At 41.2% G+C, this 15372-nt stretch overlaps 1 protein-coding gene across 1 annotated transcript in view; it reads right to left on the bottom strand.

The window, feature by feature from the left end:
• Positions 1-15372, bottom strand: part of PELI2 (pellino E3 ubiquitin protein ligase family member 2) — a 217407-nt gene that overhangs the window by 17659 nt on the left and 184376 nt on the right. The gene's annotated exons all lie outside the window — the stretch shown is intronic.

Raw genomic sequence — 15372 nt, 5'->3', positions numbered from 1 at the left:
TTAAAAGCTGGTCTTGGAATTTTAATTTTGAATTTTTTAAAAACTCTCTTGGGGAAGTCTAAAACGTTGCCAAGAATATTATACTTGCTTACTTTCCTTGGTAGATTTAAAAAAAAAAAAAAAAACTAAACCCAGTGCTGTCGAGTCAATTCTGACTCATAGCGACCCTATAGGACAGAGTAGAACTGCCCCATAGAGTTTCCAAGAAGTGCCTGGCGGATTCCAACTGCCGACCCTTAATAATTATATTCTTTTTGGCAGCATCTAAACCTACGAAGGGGAACTTTAGAGTTCTAACAAAGCTTTTCAAATCCAATAAATCTAAGTAAGTCAGGTACTGCTCTCTCCTGTGTACTAGGAAGAAATATTTATTTACAAATAAGGAAATAGTCAAGATGTAATATTTTTAAAATGTTTATGTAATTATGTTCTATGAATCTCTAACCAGAAAAAATGATAAATGTTATATGTGCCACAGAGACTTTTTAAATTAAAATCATTATATGTAAATGAACCATTTCTCACTAAATATGACATTAGCGTTCTCTCCTAGAATAGTGACTTTGATTTCAGAGCCACCAACAGGAGGAACACATACAGAGCCCTCAGATGTGTACACATCAGGCCCCCAAACAGCCAGTTCCCCAGGCACCTTTATTCTGATCTCAAAATTCTAAGACATAAGCAGTGTAATACATTTTTTTTATCCCAATGAATAAAAATGAAAACAAAAAACAAAAAAAACCTTATATCATTTAACTCTGCTTGCTTCCTGGAACAAAATTATTAAATTTCTTTTGTAAATCTCACAGATACATTCTCATGTATAGACTATCTCTGTAAAACCAACAGACATCCATTTCCTCTTGTTTTTTTACAACCCTTAATCTCTTGTTCCAATGAAATTTGTCTGGAATAAGCTAAACTGCTGGGTTCGCTGAAACTCATCAACTTGAATAGATGCATACTGCCTGAATATATGCAATTCAGGTTTAGAAAACATATAACTTGTTAAAAAATGCAACATGAAACCTCAATTAGAGATATTACAAAATCATATCATACAATCCATCTTCCTAAAGTTGTATAATCTCCCCTCCACTGGGTTCATTAAAAGGCTTGGTATGTAGCTCCTGAGAAGCTGTACTGAGTCAGACCGCTCTAACTTTCTTTAGAGAGATTTAGATTACAATAGAGATATAATTTCTTAAAATTTTCTTTTTTAATTAGAAAAGCTTAACAAAATGCTTATTGCAAAATATTTAACAAATACAGAAAAGTATGAAGAAAAAATAAAGGCTACTCCAAGCCTCTTGGAAGAAGTACAACCAGAACGCTCCTTGGAAGCAAGGATGGTGAGACTGTGTCTCACATACTTTGAACATGTTGTCAGCAAGAATCAGTTCCTGGAGAAGGACATTATTATGCCTGGTAAAGTAGAGGGTCAGCCAAAAAGAGGAAAACCCTCAATAAGATAGATTGACACCGTGGTTGTAACAATGGGCTCAAGCATAGCAGCGGTTGTGGGGATGGTGCAGGACCGGGCAGCATTTCGTCCTATCGTGCATAGGGTCACTGCGAGTGGGAACCAACTCAGTGGCACCTAACAACAACAAAAACTCCTTTAAACCTAGGAACAAACTTGTCCTGAATCTTTATACCAATGAAGCTTAGGAGTGAAATGTGAAAAGTTCTAAAATGGCCTGCTCACTCCACAAAACCTGAAGCCTCCACAATGACCCAGGCTCTGTCCTAATTTCTGTCAACCTTCACGGAGGAGGGAAAAGGCTTTTAAAGCTTTTTTTTTTTATAGGCTCAAAGCTAAAACCACTGTTTACCAGAACGTCACATAAGCTACTCCTCCTTAACTGCAGAGATTACTCTCTTCTACAAAGTCCACACTCTGAGCTCATCCCAACGTATTCATGTCTTGTTGTTGTTAGTTGTGGTAGAGTTGATTCTGACTCATAGCGACCGCTATGTACAACAGAAGGAAACACCGTCTGCCCGATCCTGCGCCATCCTCACAATTGTTGCTATGCTTGAGCCCACTGTATCAGCCACTATGTCAATCCAGCTCGTCGAGGGTCTTCCTCTCTTTCACTGACCTTCTACCAAGCATGATGTCCTTCTCCAGGGATTGGTCCCTCCTAATAACATGTCCAAAGTATGTGAGACAAAGTCTCACCATCCTTGCTTCTAAGGAGCATTCTGGCTGTACTTCATCCAAAACAGATTTGCTTGTTCTTCTGGCAGTCCATGGTATATTCAACATTTTTTTGCCAACACCGTAACTCAAGTGCATCAACTCTTCTTCAGTCTTCCTTACTCATCGTCCGGCTTTTGCATGCGTAAGAGGCGAATGAAAATACCATGGGCTTGAGTCAGGTGCACCTTAGCCCTCAAGGTGACATCTTTGCTTTTTAATACTTTAGAGAGGACTTCTGTAGCAGATTTGCTCGATGCAACAATGTGTCATTTGATTTCTTGACTGCTGCTTCCATGGGTGTTGGTTGGGGATCCAAGTAAAATGAAATCTTTGACAACTTCAATCTTTTCTCCATTTATCATCATGTTGCTTATTGATCCAGTTGTGAGGATTTTTGATTTCTTTATGTTGAGGTGTAAACCATACTGAAGGCTGTGGTTTTTGATCTTCATCAGAAAGTGCTTCAAGTCCGCTTCACTCTCAGGAAACAAGGCAGTGTCATCTGCATATCACACGTTGTTAATGAGTCTTCCTCCAATCCTGATGCCGCATTCTTCTTCATTTAGTCCAGCTTCTCTGATTATTTGCTCAGCATACAGATTGAATAAGTATGGCGAAACCCTGACACACACCCTTCCTGATTTTAAACCATGCAGTATCCCCTTGTTCTGTTTGAATGACTGCCTCTTGGTCTATGTACAGGTTCTGCATGAGCACAATTAAGTGTTCCGGAATTCCCATTCTTTGCAATGTTATCCATAATTTGTTATGATCCACACAGTTGAATGTCTTTGTACAGTCATCAATTATTTCAAGCCATGATTTTTATCTGACTGGTCATGTAAGATTTATCAGTTCACTTCCATTTAAATCTAATCTGTAGAGTGCTGGTGTAATTTATACTTTAGGGGACAAGTCTCATGTTACTTCTGCCAGGAAAAAATAAGCACTTTCCTACTGAAAAGTCATTCAGTGTGGAAAACCTGGAGCCTGTCCTTTGCTTTGACCAATGGATCAACTGTATACTATTATTTTAAAGACACAAGCCAAGATGTTTCTGAATTTCATCTGATATTTGTATAGTGCTGATATTCACACAGTAGCCACAGTGGCAACAATAATCAAAAGGTCGGCAGTTTGTATCCACCAGGCACTCCTTGGAAACCCTATGTCCTATAGCGTCACTATGAGTCGAAATCAACTCGAGGACAATGGGTTTGGTTTGGACTATCACTCATATATACAGTAAATATTATCTAGCACTTTGTTTTATATATAGGTAGTCCCCAACTGATGACATATTCGAGTTAGGACAAACTGCACTTACGACCATCTGTGGGTTTTTTTTTTTTTAACACATGTTATCGTTAGTAACATGTACTACATACAGTGTTGCAGCATGCGATTTGATGTTATCATTCTCATGCCAGCTCCCAAAGAAAAATAAAGACTGGATTTATAAGGATACTGATAATAAAAGCCAATAATTACAAAAACTTAAAAAAAAAGTATTTGACTTATGTCAGAATGGACTTATAATGGAGTCATGGGAACAGAACCCTCTTGTAAGTTGGGGACTATGCGTATATGACAAAAGTTTGGGTTTGCCTGTATGTCAGCAGAGGCCAGTATAGGTAAGATGGTACTGAAGCACCTAGAAGGGCTTCCTTACCTTTCCCCCACCAATCGTAGCAATCTCCCTGCATCTGAATCCTTATTTGCTGACCTTCCTCCTATGATATGAAGTATTGCTGCTCCGCTACAAGTCCAGCCTCTTCACTGATGCTTGGGGTCCCAACATTCCCCAATTCCCGAGGGTTTTACCCGATACTATCTTCTCTCTCCTGAATCATCAGTTTCTCCCTCCATACTGGATCACGTCGGCAGTATTCAGCATACTCTGGAGCATGCTTTTCAAACTCTCTGTAGTAAAGGACCATTAAAAAAAATCAACCTGCGGCTGACTACTTTTAAAAAAATATTATAAAAATGAGTACTAGAAAATGAGCATCTGCTTGGAAGTTCTGGCAATGCCCACCTGCTGTTTCCAAATGCCTCCTTCTCAATTTCTGTACTCACCTGATTTTATACTGGTAACGAACACTTACTTCTCTGGCCTGAGGATCAGTTTGAACATCACTGCTCTAGACTAGTCTCCTATCTTAAAAAAAAATTTTTTTTCTTCACCTGCAAGCAAACCCCAACTACGGCCCTATTTCTCTGATAAACCTCTTAGAAAATCTGTTACTAGTCATGACTTCCATTTCCTCACTTCTCCCCTCAACTTCTCTCCTCACCCCACTCCAACTGAGCTTCCCTTCCCATGACACTACTGAAACTTTGCTAAGGTCACAACAATCAATACATTACTAAATCCAGGGCTTATATTCAGCCAGCATACCTTGAATATCTGTACCTAGTATAAAATAATAAAAACACCTTCAGGCTAGTGGGTAATGGCTCCCTTTCCTTCTCTTTCCATTCCCTCCCTAGGAAATTCCACTAATTCCCTTTTACTGGCCAATGACTTCAAGGTTTACCTTGATAAGTCCTGATCTCTCTTTTTTTTTTTTTTTTAAATTTTTATTATGCTTCAAGTGAACATTTACCATTCCAATCAGTCTGTCACATGTAGGTTTACATACATCTTACTCCCTTCTCCCACTTGCTCTCCCCCTATTGAGTCAGCCCTTACAGTCTCTCATTTCGTGCCAATTTTACCTTCTTCCATCTCTCTCTATCTTCCCATCCCCCCTCCAGTCAAGAGTTGCCAACACACTCTCCCGTGTCCACCTGATTTAATTAGCTCGCTCTTCATCAGTATCTCTCTCCCCCCCACTGACCAGTCCTTTTCATGCCTGATGATTTGTCTTCGGGGTTGGTTCCTGTCCTGTGCCATCAGAAGTTCTGGGGAGCATTGTCTCTGGGATTCCTCTAGTCGGAATCATACCATTAGGTGTGGTCTTTTAATGAGAATTTGGGGTCTGTATCCCATTGCTCTCCTGCTCCCTCAGGAGTTGTCTCTTGTGCTCCCTGACAGGGCAGACATCGATTGTGGCCGGGCACCAACTTGTTCTTCTGGTCTCAGGATATTGCAGGTCTCTGGTTCAAGTGGCCCTTTCTGTCTCTTGGGTTCTTAGTTGTCGTGTGACCTTGGTGTTCTTCCTTTGCCTTTGCTCCCGGTGGGTTGAGACCAATTAATGTATTTTAGATGGCTGCTTGTTGGCATTTAGGACCCCAGGTGCCACAATTCAAAGTGGGATGCAGAGTGTTTTCATAATAGAATTGTTTTGCCCATTGATTTAGAAGTCCTCTCAAACCAAGTTCCCCAGACCCCAGCCCCTGCTTCGCTATCCTTTGAAGCTTTCATTTTATCTCGGAAACCTCTTTACTTTTAATCCTGTCCAATTAGGCTGACCTTCCTTGTTTTGAGTGTTGTCTTTCCCTTCACCCAAAGCAGTTCCCATCTACAGATTGATCAATAAAAAGCCCTCTCCCTCCCTCCCTCCCTCCCTCCCCCCTTTGTAACCACAAAAGTATGTGTTCTTTTCCGTTTTTTCTATTCCTCAAGATCTTATAATAGTGGTCTTATACAATATTTGTCCTTTTGCAACTGACTCATTTCGCTCAGCATAATGCCTTCCAGATTCCTCCATGTTATGAAATGTTTCAGAGATTCGTCACTGTTCTTTATGGATGCGTAGTATTCCATTGTGTGAATATACCACAATTTATTTACCCATTCGTCCGTTGATGGACATCTTGGTTGCTTCCAGCTTTTTGCTATTGTAAACAGAGCTGCAATAAACATGGGTGTGCATATATCTGTTTGTGTGAAGGGTCTTGTATTTTTAGGGTATATTCCGAGGAGTGGGATTTCTGGTTTGTATGGTAGTTCTATTTCTAACTGTTTAAGATAACGCCAGATGGATTTCCACAGTGGTTGTACCATTTTACAATCCCACCAGCAGTGTATGAGAGTTCCAGTCTCTCCGCAGCCTCTCCAACATTTATTATTTTGTGATTTTTGAATTAATGCCAGTCTAGTTGGTGTCAGATGGAATCTCATCGTAGTTTTAATTTGCATTTCTCTAATGACTAATGATCGAGAGCATTTTCTCATGTATCTGTCGGCTGCCTGAATATCTTCTTTAGTGAAATGTGTGTTCATATCCTTTGCCCACTTCTTGATTGGGTTGTTTGTCTTTTTGTGGTTGAGTTTTGACAGAATCATGTAGATTTTAGAGATCAGGCGCTGGTCTGAGATGTCATAGCTGAATATTCTTTCCCAGTCTGTAGGTGGTCTTTTTACTCTTTTGGTGAAGTCTTTAGATGAGCATAGGTGTTTGATTTTTAGGAGCTCCCAGTTATCGGGTTTCTCTTTATCATTTTTGGTAATGTTTTGTATTCTGTTTATGCCCTGTATTAGGGCTCCTAGGGTAGATCCTATTTTTTCTTCCAAGATTTTTATCGTTTTAGTCTTTATGTTTAGGTCTTTGATCCACTTGGAGTTAGTTTTTGTGCATGGTGTGAGGTATGGGTCCTGTTTCATTCTTTTGCAAATGGATATCCAGGTATGCCAGCACCATTTGTTAAAAAGACTATTATTTCCCCAATTGACTGACACTGGTCCTTTGTCAAATATCAGCTGCTCATACGTGGATGGATTTATATCTGGATTCTCAATTCTGTTCCATTGGTCTATGTGCCTGTTGTTGTACCAGTACCAGGCTGTTTTGACTACTGTAGCTATATAATAGGTTCTGAAATCAGGTAGGGTGAGGCCTCCCACTTTCTTCTTCTTTTTCAGTAATGTTTTGCTTATCCGGGGATTCTTTCCTTTCCATATGAAATTAGTGATTTGTTTCTCTATTCCCTTAAAGTATGACATTGGTATTTGGATTGGAAGTGCGTTGTATGTATAAATGGCTTTTGGTAGAACAGACATTTTTACTATGTTGAGTCTTCCTATCCATGAGCAGGGTATGTTTTTCCATTTGAGCGTGTCCTTTTGAATTTCTTGTAGCAGAGTTTTATAGTTTTCTTTGTATAGGTCTTTTACTTCCTTGGTAAGATTTATTCCTAAGTATTTTATCTTCTTGGGGGCTACTGTGAATGGTATTGATTTGGTTATTTCCTCTTCGGTGTTCTTTTTGTTGATGTAGAGGAATCCAAGTGATTTTTGTATGTTTATTTTATAACCTGAGACTCTGTCAAACTCTTCTATTAGTTTCAGTAATTTTCTGGAGGATTCCTTAGGGTTTTCTGTGTATATAATCATGTCATCTGCAAATAGTGATAACTTTACTTCCTCCTTGCCAATCCGGATACCCTTTATTTCTTTGTCTAGCCTAATTGCCCTGGCTAGGACTTCAAGTATGATGTTGAATAAGAGCGGTGATAAAGGGCATCCTTGTCTGGTTCCCGTTCTCAAGGGAAATGCTTTCAGGTTCTCTCCATTTAGAGTGATATTGGCTGCTGGCTTTGCATAGATGCCCTTTATTATGTTGAGGAATTTTCCTTCAATTCCTATTTTGGTGAGAGTTTTTATCATAAATGGGTGTTGGACTTTGTCAAATGCCTTTTCTGCATCAATTGATAAGATCATGTGGTTTTTATCTTTTGTTTTATTTATGTGATGGATTACATTAATGGTTTTTCTGATATTAAACCAGCCTTGCATACCTGGTATAAATCCCACTTGATCAGGGTGAATTATTTTTTTGATGTGTTATTGGATTCTATTGGCTAGAATTTTGTTGAGGATTTTTGCATCTATGTTCATGAGGGATATAGGTCTATAATTTTCTTTTTTTGTAATGTCTTTACCTGGTTTTGGTATCAGGGAGATGGTGGCTTCATAGAATGAGTTGGGTAGTATTCCGTCTTTTTCTATACTTTGAAATACCTTCAATAGTAATGGTGTTAAGTCTTCTCTGAAGGTTTGGTAGAACTCTGCAGTGAAGCCATCTGGGCCAGGACTTTTTTTTGTTGGGAGTTTTTTGATTACCATTTCAATCTCTTTTTTTGTTATGGGTCTATTTAGTTGTTCTACTTCTGTATGTGTTAGTTTAGGTAAGTAGTGTTGTTCCAAGAATTTATCCATTTCTTCTAGGTTTTCAAATTTGTTAGAGTACAATTTTATGTAGTAATCTGATATGATTCTTTTGATTTCATTTGGTTCTGTTGTGATGTGGTCCTTCTCGTTTCTTATTCGGGTTATTTGTTTCCTTTCCTGTTTTTCTTTAGTCAGTCTAGCCAATGGTTTATCAATTTTGTTAATTTTTTCAAAGAACCAGCTTTTGGCTTTGTTAATTCTTTCAATTGTTTTTCTGTTCTCTAATTCATTTAGTTCAGCTCTAATTTTTATTATTTGTTTTCTTCGGGTGCCTGATGGATTCTTTTGTTGCTCACTTTCTATTTGCTCAAGTTGTCGGGACAGTTCTCTGATTTTGTCTCTTTCTTCTTTTTGTATGTGTGCATTTATCGATATAAATTGGCCTCTGAGCACTGCTTTTGCTGTGTCCCAGAGGTTTTGATAGGAAGTATTTTCATTCTCGTTGCTTTCTAAGAATTTCCTTATTCCCTCCTTGATGTCTTCTATAACCCAGTCTTTTTTCAGGAGGGTATTGTTCATTTTCCAAGTATTTGATTTCTTTTCCCTAGTTTTTCTGTTATTGATTTCTAGCTTCATTGCCTTGTGGTCTGAGAAGATGCTTTGTAATATTTCGATGTTTTGGATTCTGCAAAGATTTGTTTTATGCCCTAATATGTGGTCTATTCTAGAGAATGTTCCATGTGCGCTAGAAAAAAAAGTATATTTTGCAGCAGTTGGGTGGAGAGTTCTGTATAAGTCAATGAGGTCAAGTTGGTTGATTGTTGTAAGTAGGTCTTCCGTGTCTCTATTGAGCTTCTTACTGGATGTCCTGTCCTTCTCCGAAAGTGGTGTGTTGAAGTCTCCTACTATATATGTGGAGGTGTCTATCTCACTTTTCAATTCTGTTAAAATTTGATTTATGTATCTTGCAGCCCTGTCATTAGGTGCGTAAATATTTAATATGGTTATGTCTTCCTGATCAATTGTCCCTTTTATCATTATATAGTGTCCTTCTTTATCCTTTGTGGCGGATTTAAGTCTAAAGTCTATTTTGTCAGAAATTAATATTGCTACTCCTCTTCTTTTTTGCTTATTGTTTGCTTGATATACTTTTTTCCATCCTTTGAGTTTTAGTTTGTTTGTGTCTCTAAGTCTAAGGTGTGTCTCTTGTAGGCAGCATATAGATGGATCGTGTTTTTTTATCCAGTCCGTGACTCTCTGTCTCTTTATTGGTGCATTTAGTCCATTTACATTCAGCGTAATTATAGATAAGTAAGTTTTTAGTGCTGTCATTTTGATGCCTTTTTATGTGTGTTGTTGGCCATTTCATTTTTCCACATGCTTTTTTGTGCTGAGACGTTTTTCTTAGTAGCTTGTGAGATCCTCATTTTCATAATGTTTAACTTTGTGTTTATTGAGTCGTTACGTTTTTCTTGGCTTTTTTCTTGAGTTATGGAATTGATATTCCTTTTTGTGGTTACCTTTTTATTTACCCCTATTTTTCTAAGTAAAACCCTAACTTGTATCCTTCTATTTCGCCTTGTATCACTCTCCATCTGGCAGTTCAATGCCTCCTATATTTAGTCCCTCTTTTTGATTATTTTGATCGTTTAGCTATTGATTTCCATGATTTCCTGTTGTGTGTATTATTTTGTTTATTTATTTATTTTTTAGAATTAGTCTTAATTTGTTTGTTTTTGTGCTTTCCCTGTTTGAGTTGCGTTGATATCAGGACGTTCTGTTTTGTGACCTTGTATTGTGCTGGTACCTGATATTATTGGTCATCAGGCCAAACAATCTCCTTTAGCATTTCTTGCAGTCTTGGTTTAGTTTTTGCAAATTCTCTAAACTTGTGTTTATCTGTAAATATCTTAATTTCTCCTTCATATTTCAGAGAGAGTTTTGCTGGATATATGATCCTTGGTTGGCAGTTTTTCTCGTTTAGTGCTCTGTATATGTCGTCCCATTCCCTTCTTGCCTGCATAGTTTCTGCTGAGTAGTCTGAACTTATTCTTATTGATTCTCCCTTGAAGGAAACCTTTCTTTTCTCCCTGGCTGCTTTTAAAATTTTCTGTTTGTCTTTGGTTTTGGCAAGTTTGATGATGATATGTCTTGGTGTTTTTCTTTTTGGATCAATCTTAAATGGGGTTCGATGAGCATCTTGGATAGATATCCTTTCTTCTTTCATGATGTCAGGGAAGTTTTGTGTCAGGAGTTCTTCAACTATTTTCTCTGTGTTTTCTGTCCCCCCTCCCTGTTCTGGGACTCCAATCACTCGCAAGTTATCCTTCTTGATAGAGTCCCACATGATTCTTAGGGTTTCTTCATTTTTTTTAATTCTTTTATCTGATTTTTTTCCAGCTATGTTGGTGTTGTTTCCCTGGTCCTCCAGAAGTCCCAGTCTACATTCTAATTGCTCGAGTCTGCTCCTCTGACTTTCTATTGCGTTGTCAAATTCTGTAATTTTATTGTTAATCTTTTGGATTTCTACATGCTGTCTCTCTATGGATTCTTGCAACTTGTTAATTTTTCCACTATGTTCTTGAATAATCTTTTTGAGTTCTTCAACAGTTTTATCAGTGTGTTCCTTGGCTTTTTCTGCATTTATCCTAATTTCATTCGTGATATCTTTAAGCATTTTGTAAATTAGTTTTTTATATTCTGTATCTGATAATTCCAGGATTGTATCTTCATTTGGGAAAGATTTTGATTCTTTTGTTTGGGGGGTTGGAGAAGCTGTCATGGTCTGTTTCTTTATGTGGTTTGATATGGACTGCTGTCTCCGAGCCATCACTGGGAAACTAGATTTTCCAAGTAGTCAGCTAAAAAAAAATGCAGTCAGATCCCTATCTAAATTCTCTCTCTGGCTCCGGGTATTCGGATGTTAATGGGGTCGCCTGGGGAGGGTGGGGGAGGGATCTGAGAGCTAGGAGTGTAGCACCACAGAATATAGAGCTGAACACCACGTTCACGCTCCGCCCCCGTTTGCCAAAATCCGGGCTGGACGGGTCCCTGGCTAGGACACTGCTTTCCTTGCTCGGAAACCAGTCCCTTCCTCCTGGGGACTTCCTCCGGTGCGCGGCACCGCTCGTGGGCACTGGGTGGGCGTTTCCCACACGAACGGGTGGGCCCGCCCCCAGGGTCTATTCAGGCGATTATAATTAGATCCCGCGGTCACGCCCCGCCTGTGCGCGCGCGCCCAAATCCCAGCGGGATGACTTCCGGGTTGAGACGCTGCTTTCCCTGTTCGGGAACCAGTCACTTCCTCCCCGGGACTTCTCCTTCCGGAGCGCCACACCTCTCGCGCGAACTGGGTTGGCGTCACCTGCACGGCCAGGTGGGCCCGCCCCCTGGGTCAATTCAGGGCAATAAAAATGGACTCCGTGCTCACACCCCGCTCGTGCGCGCGCCCAAACCCCAGCAGGACGGAACCCCGTCTGGGACGCTACTTTCTGCGCTTCGGGACCAATCAGTTCCTCCGCACGGCCAGGTGGGCCCGCCCCCTGGGTCAATTCAGGGCGATAAAAATGGACTCCGCGCTCACGCCCCGCCCGCGCGCGCCCAAGCCCCAGCAGGGTGGCACTCTGTCTGGGATGCTACTTTCTGCGCTTTGGGACCAATCAGTTCCTCCGCACGGCCAGGTGGGCCCGCCCCCTGGGTCAATTCAGGGCAATAAAAATGGACTCCGCGCTCACGCCCCGCCCGCGCGCGCCCAAGCCCCAGCAGGGCGGCACTTTGTCTGGGATGCTACTTTCTGCGCTTTGGGACCAATCAGTTCCTCCCGGGGACTTCTCCTTCCAGTGTGCCGCACCTCTCGCGCAAACTGGGAGGGCGTCACTCGCACGACCAGGTGTTCCCGCCCTCTGGGTCAATTCAGGATAATAAAAATGGACCCCGCGCTCATGCACCGCCCGCGCGCGCGCGCGTGCCCAGATCGCAGCGGAATGGCTCCCCGTCTGGGATGCTGCTTTCCCTGTTTTGAGACCAGACACCTCCGGGGATTTCTCCCTCTGGTGTGCCGTGCCACACGCGCGGACTGGGTGCGCGTCCTCCCGCACGAACGCGTGGGCCCCGCCCTGGGGTCACTCCAGGGAAACACAGCTGACCCCCCCCCGCGCGCGCCCCGTCGGCTTCTCGCCTAACTCCCGGCGGACAGCAGGGCACCCCAGCTGGGACGCTGTTCTCCCCCCTCTCAGATCAGTCACTGCCTCCCGGGTGTTTCTCCCTCCGGCTGCGCCCCTACGCCGCCCGCGCCAACCTGCTAGGCTTCCTCCCGGGATGGGTTCGGGGGGGAAGGGGTGGGCCCCCTTTCTGTGCCGTCTGCCCCCCTGGGCTCTGCCCCAGATCGAGCTCCGAAGGTCACCTGCCCGGTGCGTTGGCTCCTAGTTCTGAAAACAGTCGCTGTCTGCCCGTATTTGTTCGTCCTCCGTCTCTAAGTCTGTGCTTGTTGTTCAGAGTTCGTAGATTGTTATGTATGTGATCGATTCCCTTGTTTTTCCGAGTCTTTGTTGCAAGAGGGATCCGCGGGAGCGTCCACCTAGTCCGCCATCTTGGCCCCCCCCTCCTGATCTCTCTTTTGAGCTTTAGACTAGTACGCTCAATCTCCACTTGGATATCCAATAAGCATCTCAAATGTAACAAGTCCAGAATAGAACTCAGACCTCTTCAGCCCCCAGACTTCCCTATGTGAATGACGGGTACCCAATTTGCTCATGCTAAAAAAAACCCAAAACCCCCAAATCATTCTTGATTCTCTACTTTCCTCCACATCTACATTTAACCCTCCATTAATTCAGTCAATTCTACCTTCAAAACACATTTTTCATCCTTCCACTTTTCCCTACCTTAGTTCCATTGGCTATCATCTTACTGGATTCCATTACATTAAGCCATCAAACTAGTCCCCCCACTTTCATACTTGCCTCCTAGAATCTTCTCCACACAGTAGTTGGAGTTTTTTAAAAACATAGCTCAGATTATACCTCTCCCCTGCTTAAAATCCTCCGACTGCTTCCCCAAACAGCTAGAATAAAATCCAAACTCTTTTCCTGGTCTAAAGACCCTATCCTACGCATTTGTCAATTTGTCATACTGTGGTGGCTTGGGTGTTGCTGTGATACTGGAAGATTTTCCACTGGTATTTCAAATACCAGCAGGGTCACCCATAGTGGACAGGTTTCAGGTGAACTTCTAGGCTAACACAGACTAGGAAGAAAGACCTGACGGTCTATTTCTGAAAAAATTAGCCAGTGAAAACCTTATGAATAGCAGTGGAACACTGTCTGATACAGTGCCAGAAGATCACCCCCTCGAGTTGGAAGGCACTCAAAATACGACTGGGGAAGAGCTGCCTCCTTAGGGTCAACCTTAATGACGTGGATGGAGTAAAGCTTCTGGGACATTCATTTGCTGATGTGGCATGACTCAAAATGATAAGAAAGAGCTGCAAACATCCACTAATAACAGGAATGTGGAAAGTACAAAGTGTGAATGCAGGAACATTGGAAATTGACAAAAATGAAAAACTGGTAATTACTGGTGACTGGAATGCCAAAGTTAGAAACAAAGAAGAAAGAACAGTAGTTGGAAAATATGGCTTTGGTGAAAGAAGTGACACCGGAGATTTTATAATAGAATTTTGCAAGACCAATGACTTCTTCATTGCAAATACTTTTTTTTTTTCCCCACCAGCATAAACAGTGACTATACACCTGAACCTCACCAGATGGAATACACAGGCATCAAACTGACTATATCTGTGGAAAGAGACGATGAAAGACTCAATATCATTAGTCAGAACAAGGCCAGGGGCTGACTGTGGAACAGACCATGAGTTGTTCATAGCAAGTTCAAGGTGAAGCTGAAAAAAATTAGAAAAAGTCCACGAGAGTCAAAGTATATTCCATCCGAATTTAGAAACCATCTCAATAACAGATTTGACTCATTAAATGCTAATGACCAAAGACCAGATGAGTTGTGGAATGACATCAAGGACATCATATACGAAGAAAGCAAGAGGTCATTAAAAAGACAGGAAAGAAAGAAAAGATCAGAATGGATGTCAGAAAAGACTCTGAAACTTGTTCCTGAATATTGAGTAGCTAATTTTTTTTTAAAGCAAAAGGAAGAAATGATGAAGTAGAATTACTAAACAGAAGATTTCAAAGGGCGACTCAAGAAGACAAAGGGAAGTATTATGGTGAATGTGCAAAGACCTAGAGTTAGAAAACCAAAAGGGAAGAACACGCTCAGCAATTCTCAAGCTGAAAAAAAAGAAAATTCAAGCCTCAAGTTGCAATACTGAAGGATTCTATGAGGAAAATATTAAATGATGCAGGAAGCTTCAAAAGAACATGGAAAGAATACAGAGTCATTGTACCAAAAAGAAATGGTTGATGTTCAACCACTTCAGGAGGTAGCATATGATCAAGAACTGATGGTATTGAAGGAAGAAGTCCAAGCTGCCCTGAAGGCATTGGTGAAAGACAAATCTCCAGGAATTGACAGAAAAACAATTGAGGTGTTTCAACAAACAGATGCAGCGCAGGAAGCACTCACTTGTCTATGCCAAGAAATTCAGGAGACAACTACCTGGCCAACCAACTGGAAGAGATCCATATTTGTGCCCATTCCAAAGAAAGGTGATCCAACAGAAATTATCGAGCAATATCATTAATGCTGCACACAAGTTTTGCCGAAGATCACTGAAAAACGACTGCAGCAATATACTGATGGGGAACTTCCAGAAATTCAAGATGGATTCAGAAGAGGACTTGGAACAAAGGAAATCACTGCTGATGTCAGATGGATCTTGGCTGAAAGCAGAGAATACCTGAAAGATTTTTACCTGTATTTTATTGACTATGCGAAGGCATTCAACTGTGTGGATCATAACAAATTATAAACAACATTGCAAAAAATGAGAATTCCAGAACACCTAATTGTGCTCATGCACAAACTGTACATTCAGCAAGAGGCAGCTGTTTGAACAGAACGAGGGTACACTGCATAGTTCAAAATCAGGAAGGGTATGCGTCAGGGCTGTATTCATTCACCATACTTATTC

Source organism: Loxodonta africana, chromosome 10, assembly GCF_030014295.1.
Source record: "Loxodonta africana isolate mLoxAfr1 chromosome 10, mLoxAfr1.hap2, whole genome shotgun sequence".
Classification (NCBI taxonomy): Eukaryota; Metazoa; Chordata; class Mammalia; order Proboscidea; family Elephantidae; genus Loxodonta; species Loxodonta africana.
The sequence above is the reverse complement of the archived record's forward strand: the minus strand, read 5'-3'. Positions and strand labels throughout refer to the sequence as shown.